Genomic DNA, 6,979 nt, shown 5'->3' with positions numbered 1-6,979 from the left:
TGCTATAGCCCTATTAAATGTTATTAAAAGGAGTGACCGCGTTAAATGATCTTATTGTGATATGTCCCAATTTAGAAAATGTTAACTTATGAAGTCATCTTAGCTCAATTATTGATTTTAAATTAAATTCTGGTTAAAGAACTCAAAAAAAAAAAAAAAACTCATTATATACCATTGTATAAAATTAATTAATTAAGTAACTACTCTTATCTACCGATGTCTAATGATGGGTGTATCAATTATGTCTACTGACCTACTGTAAAAAGTAGTATTAAACTTAAAAATAAGACACTACTACAATACATTTTCAATATTCCGATAAATTATATTCTAATTTCTAATACAGCGACTGTATAGAGTATATACCATACGTACATTTTAATCAATCTAACAAGATAACGTGGATATACACTAGCAGTCAAGTAAACATTGTATTTTATGATCTACTTATGAAGAATTTTGTATTAAATTTTCAAAACTTAGATATATATAAAGACAATTTTCATGATTTTTCAATTACAAAATAGTTTGTATCGTTTTACGATTTTGACGAATTTCGTTTAAATTTTAACTTTAAATGCATATAAAATTAATTATGCCTATATATTTTTAATAGTTTTATACAGCTATAAAAATAACTATAGAATCTTAAATTAAACTACCAAGAATGTTAAAACAACGAATAATATTTTATCAACATTTATAGAAAAATAACTAAAATACATCGAAAAGTTCTCATACCTATCAATTATTCAAAAATATTGAACATTTTATCCTACAATGAAAATTTCAATACAAATATTTGAGAAAAAATATCAAGTATCTATTATTATTTTTTTTTTTTTTGAAATAAAAATAAATTTTCAAAAATTTGTTGAAGAGAAATAATTATTTTAAATTAAGAATTTTTAAATTTTATATTAAAAACCACTCCCATTTTTAAATGAAGCAGTTTTTTCAACAACTTCTCATCTACAAAAAAAAAGTAAAACACATCATGATAAAATCGATACATTTATTGAAATAAATTAATATTTTTTTTAGAGTTATAAATTAACTAATTTCTAATAATGGTTAATACTTATGACACTAAACATTGATTTTAACTGCTATTAGTTATGTTTATGTAGGTAATAATGTATTATATTATACTATAACTAGGCTTTGATTGATAACAATTACTTAATTATATGAATTTGTATATAATTATCAAATTATAATTAACAATTAGGTATCATAAGCATAAAAACTATTATTTTAATTTATACAAAATAACTGGAATATTTGGGTTAAGTTTTTTTTATTATTCGTGATCAAAATCAAAATACACATACATATTTAAACTAGTATTTTTGATACTTTAGTATACAAATTATACTGTAGCGTGAGAATATGAGATATGGTTCGTTTATTGTCAAAATAAAGACTGATGACCTGCATTTTGAAGAACATCACAAAGTTTTAAAAAAATATATGAAGGTTAAAATATTAAAAAATTATACTTATTTAAGATAACAATAGTAGTATATTATATTATATTAACCCATAATTATATTATATATTTCTGGTAAAAGTTAATTGTATTGAATTAACTAGCATATCTAAAGAATGATAGCCAATAAGATATACATTTCATTGTTTTGTTCACGCATAAATACAGTGTATTATATTATATAGGTATATACTCGTACATATAAAAACAATATAATACATTTATTTGAAAAATCATTCACCGAGCATGCTGGCACCCCTTACGATAAAACAAAAATACGTTTATCATTTAATAGCACAAACGCATTTATCCATATTTTAATTTTTTAAATTAGACTATGTTTTCAAATACTTAAATTTTAATGCCAAATAAAAGTAGTGTCCTGTAAAATAAAAATTAATTTTTTCAAATGAAAATTTCCTTTTTTACTATAAACTATTAAGCAGGTGATTAACAACATTTTGTAGTTTTTTACGGAGTATAGACAATAAATATATAACGTATTATACATTATCATATAATTAAACGCCTAGCCAAGAACATTTCCGATCAAATTAGACAGTACCAGATATCGACTAAGAAATAACATTAATGACCATCATTTTCAGGCAATGATGCATTTAGATGTTTCAGACATAATTAATACAATTTTTAACAATATTAAATTTATTATGTAGGTATTGAGTATGTAATGTTAGAACATAGGGTCACTAGATCATAATTGGTTTCATGTCCATGTCCTAAAAATATATTAAAGTCTAATTTAGACTATGGAAAGACAAACGCGACTGCTGGAAAAGAAGTTACTGTTTGTGAAGCTGCTGGTTATGGAATTGCGGGATTACAATGATATACTAGATGTATTTATAAAACAGGGTGCAAAACTAATAGATGTGCTTGTAAAAAAAATAATATTATATGCAATTTAAAGTGTAAGTGTAACAATTTTATTAAATTGTGATAATAAATAATTATGTATAATTTATCTTATATTATATTATTAAAATTTTGACCCAATTTATTATTTCACTAAAAAAAATTATCAACATTGTATATCAGTATAAGTTATTAAGGTAATTTCCTAGGCAAAGTTTTAAATGCATTGACAAAATATTCGATTTTCACAATATTGGCTATGTTCAATGTTGTCAGTTAATTCCTAGGCATTGACGATATCGTCAACTAATGATAGAAATTTACGTAATTATCTACTTTACATCAATGGCGGTAACATAATTACTTGTAATACATATTAACTACGTCATAACAATCTTAAATCAGTGATGGACTGGCTAGGGAGGCCAAGGGGCAATCGCTACCCGGGCCCTCAATAGTGTCATAGTAAAAATTATATACTATATTTGTGTATATAAAATGTAATATTAAAATATAATAGTAAAACACCATTTATTTACTATTAGATATTTAGATATTAGAATATCTGAATATACAATAATGTAACAATAGAATGTTATCAGTACTATTAACTGAAAATATTTTTAGTTGAAATATGATAATAATAGGTCCAGTTGAATCAGTTGATCAACCCCCCTCCCCCGGGCCTCTTGATATCCAGTCCACCCCTGTCTTGAATAAAAAGTTATCAAGTAAATTATATCACGTAATAATATATATAGCCACGTGTAAAACGCTGTGGCAATTCCGTATGGCATACTTACGTTTTTATAGTTTTGCCCCACAGTAAAAAGCTTTAAATAAACAGTAATTAAGTAAAAAATATAATCAATATTTCTCCAAATTACATTATTCCAAAATCTGTATTTACTTTTTCATAGTTTGAATAAACATTTCTAATTATAATATGTGAAAAAAGTAGTGATCATACATATTTTTATGATAATAGGAATTTGAGCGGGAATTTATTAGAAATGAGGTTAATAGTAGTTGTCGATCACTTAATAAACATACGGTTATGGATAAATAAACATCAATCATTTTTTTTCTATCTCTTCTCAATGTTCAGTAAACCTTATCAATTACTTATCATACAGTAACAGTTCAGCCTCTCGTACAGAACTACCCCGCTTTCTACTATACAGATTTATCGTAAAAGTATAATTTTACTATTTTATAAATAATTTAATTTAATACATATTTTGTATTATTGTCTAAATCAATCATGTATAGAGTATAGACATATGGAATATTACTGTTAAGTTAAATGTTTGATTACATAGTGAACCGCGTGTGTCTAACAGTAAGTGCAATATAACTCAATATATAATTTGACAATTACATAGATCTTAAAACCTATCATATCTGTGATAACTTGTTTAATTTTAATATTTAAAAATTTGTTATTCATTTAGATATACTCATTTAGTATAAAGCTCTGAATGTCATTTCGTATTCTCCAAACGGGTACCCGCCGTTTTTCCCGAATCAAAATTCTCGAAAGAACTTTTTCCCGATTGGTATTTTATCCGAAAATCCGAAATCTTTTTTTCCGACGGTTATTGTTCCGAAATAAAATTTTTTAAATTTTGTTATAACTAGGAGCTATAGTGGCTAGGTATGCATTATAATTTATCAATTTTAAAATATTTAATGATAACACTACTACATTTATTATGTTATAATTAATTTTTATTTTTTATATACATTATAATTAATATAATTTATCGTTTTTAATATTAATTCGGGCAAAAGGTGTTAGAGGGAAAAATTCATTTGGTAATAAAATACCGTTCGGTAAAAAGTTCATTCGGAAATTTTGATTCGGGAAAAATACCGGTAACCCTCTAAACAGTCTAAACGACCACATGACGTATATATATATCATAAATTCATAAATCGTAAATATATATTACTATTATTTTCTTACGGAATATATGTATAACAAAAACAAAACTGAAAATTTGGATATCATGATTACAGTATTAAAATATACCTTTAGCATACTAAATATTACTTAACCATAAAGTAACATCGTTGAATTAGATAAAATAACATCTGTTGACTTATATTTGTGTAAATATTTAACCAAAATACAGGTGCATAAATTATAGGTATATATGTAAAATTGTCTGAATTTCAATTTAGAAAAATCTCATTATTTTACTTTTAAACCAATTGGCCATTACTTGTCATCTATAAAGTATTAAAGTTATAAATAATAATAAAGTAAATATTTTTTGGATAGGAAACTGAAAAAAATAGAACAATAATAAATTCTAATTTTCGTAAGTTATTGTTAAGAGTTTGACGATAAACTTTATTTATTTAAATCGCATGACAATCGTTTAATGAGATTAAAAATCTATATAATAATAGTGCACGTGTGACAAGAACATAAAACAAAATCGAATAATGAATGTAATAAACATTAATCATTGAATTTGTGCGTTATATATATATTTTTTGTTAGACCCAAAATGTTTTGTTTTTTACTGTAATCAATGATAGATGAAAACAATTAAAATCACTGTACGAAAACATGTTATTGATTGAATCCAGTGTTCAATTAATTAGATTCCCCGTACTGGAAAGTTTCATCCAGTATCAAAACTCTTGTGTCAGTAGCGAATACGTGACATTCTAAATCCGACTTTAGTCTTTTATGTACAGCTAATCTTGTTAATCATTCAGATCAGTGGCGCATTTAAGGGGGGGCAACTGGGGCAAGTGCCCCGGGCGCCAAATTCTAGGGGGCGGGAAAATTTTTATAGTTTACCACTACATATAATTGAAATCTTTCTATTTAATTTGATATAATATTATTATACAAAATACAAATAAAGATTATAAATTAAAAATAGACATTTTACTTATAACTCATAAGGTCTATGATTATAAACGGTTTTCATACAGGTCTATGAGCGGCACGGGATTGTGACAATCATAGATATAAATATCAATGATTTATTTATATATTATAATATATATCATCTGTGGCGGAAATAACATGTTATTAGCTAATACGAGTTAAAAATAACATAATATCCACATCAAAATATTATTTTCCTTATCGCCGACCGCCGAACGTTATTTTTGTCAATATTAGTGTTGTTGTTGAGCTTTATCAATCATTAATTAATTATGTTGATGATATTCGTACAGATAAAGATTATGAAAATTTTAAAAGAAATGCTATTGAAAAATGTGGAATTATGAACTTTAGAAATACTGAAAAGCGACAAAAAAAAATTAAAAAATTTAGTGATGACAGTTCAATGGAAAGTATTGTAACTAATTTTAAAATCAATACCTATTTTGTTATTTTAGACCAATTGAAGTCAGAATTGTTGAGAAGAAAAATTGCATATGACAACCTTTTAAAAAATTATTATTTTTTTTTTAAAATTACTAAAATGACAGCTGCAGACATAAGGGTATCTGCTGAGCTGTTAAGAAATGAATATAATACAGATTTGGGAACTTCATTTCCTAATGAATGTATTCATTTTAGCAGCTATTTGAAAACTATTTCTAATCCTCCTCAAAGTATTCAAGATATGTTAGTGTTTATAAGAAAAAATAATTTGAAGGATATTTTCCCTTATATAGATATTGCTTTGAGAATGTTACTATGCACTCCAGTTAGTAACTGCTCAACTGAGAGGTCATTTTCAGCCTTAAAACGTATAAAATCATATTTAAGGTCAAACATAGGCGAAGAAAGGCTCACTGCATTAGCAATCATGAATATAGAATCTGATGTTACTACAGCAATAAGCTACGACGATATTATTCAAGAATTTGCTCAAGACCATGCACGACGAAAAGTATAAGTACATTTTTAAATATTGTTTGTTCTAGTATATTAATAATTATTTTAAATATATTTATATTTATTATCTACAAAAATATTAAATGTGTATTTCTTGAGGAGGGGGGGGGGCGCTAGTAAAATGTTGCCCCAGGGCGCTAAATGTTTAAATGCGCCACTGATTCAGATTTCAGAACCGTAACTGATATATAGTATGGAAAAGTGAATTTTTTCAATGATGGATGTAAAATAATACGTGTATAGGAGAAATAGTCAAGGAACTAATCTAGAAATAGCTGGTAAGAGTTTAATTTTATATATTAATTTATGTTAAAATAATAAGGTTAAGTTAATTTGCTTAATTAATTTTCAATTTTAAAGTAAAACAATTGTTTGTACTAATAAAATAATATAAATATATCCCAAGATAGGTTACGACGATTAGATCACTATCGTTCTTTAAAACAATTCGAGTTTCATTAAAATTATTAATAGCAGGTTATATTAAGTTAGACCATACATAAAACTAAAGTAAATTTAATTTTATAGCAATTATTTAGGTAAATCTACAAATAAAAATTTCAAAACGACTTTAATAAAAACCATATTTTTTTGTCCGGCTTTCAAAAAGTCCTAATTCATTAGAGTTTAATTGTAAAACGATTTATCAGTTTTCAAATGAACTTGACGAAATAATAGTGTTTTCACCTATACCAAAAACTTTTGAAGAACCATTCTTTAAGTTACTTTGTGAATGA

The sequence above is a fragment of the Rhopalosiphum maidis genome, chromosome 1 (assembly GCF_003676215.2).
Source record: "Rhopalosiphum maidis isolate BTI-1 chromosome 1, ASM367621v3, whole genome shotgun sequence".
NCBI lineage: Eukaryota > Metazoa > Arthropoda > Insecta > Hemiptera > Aphididae > Rhopalosiphum > Rhopalosiphum maidis.
The sequence above is the reverse complement of the archived record's forward strand: the minus strand, read 5'-3'. Positions refer to the sequence as shown.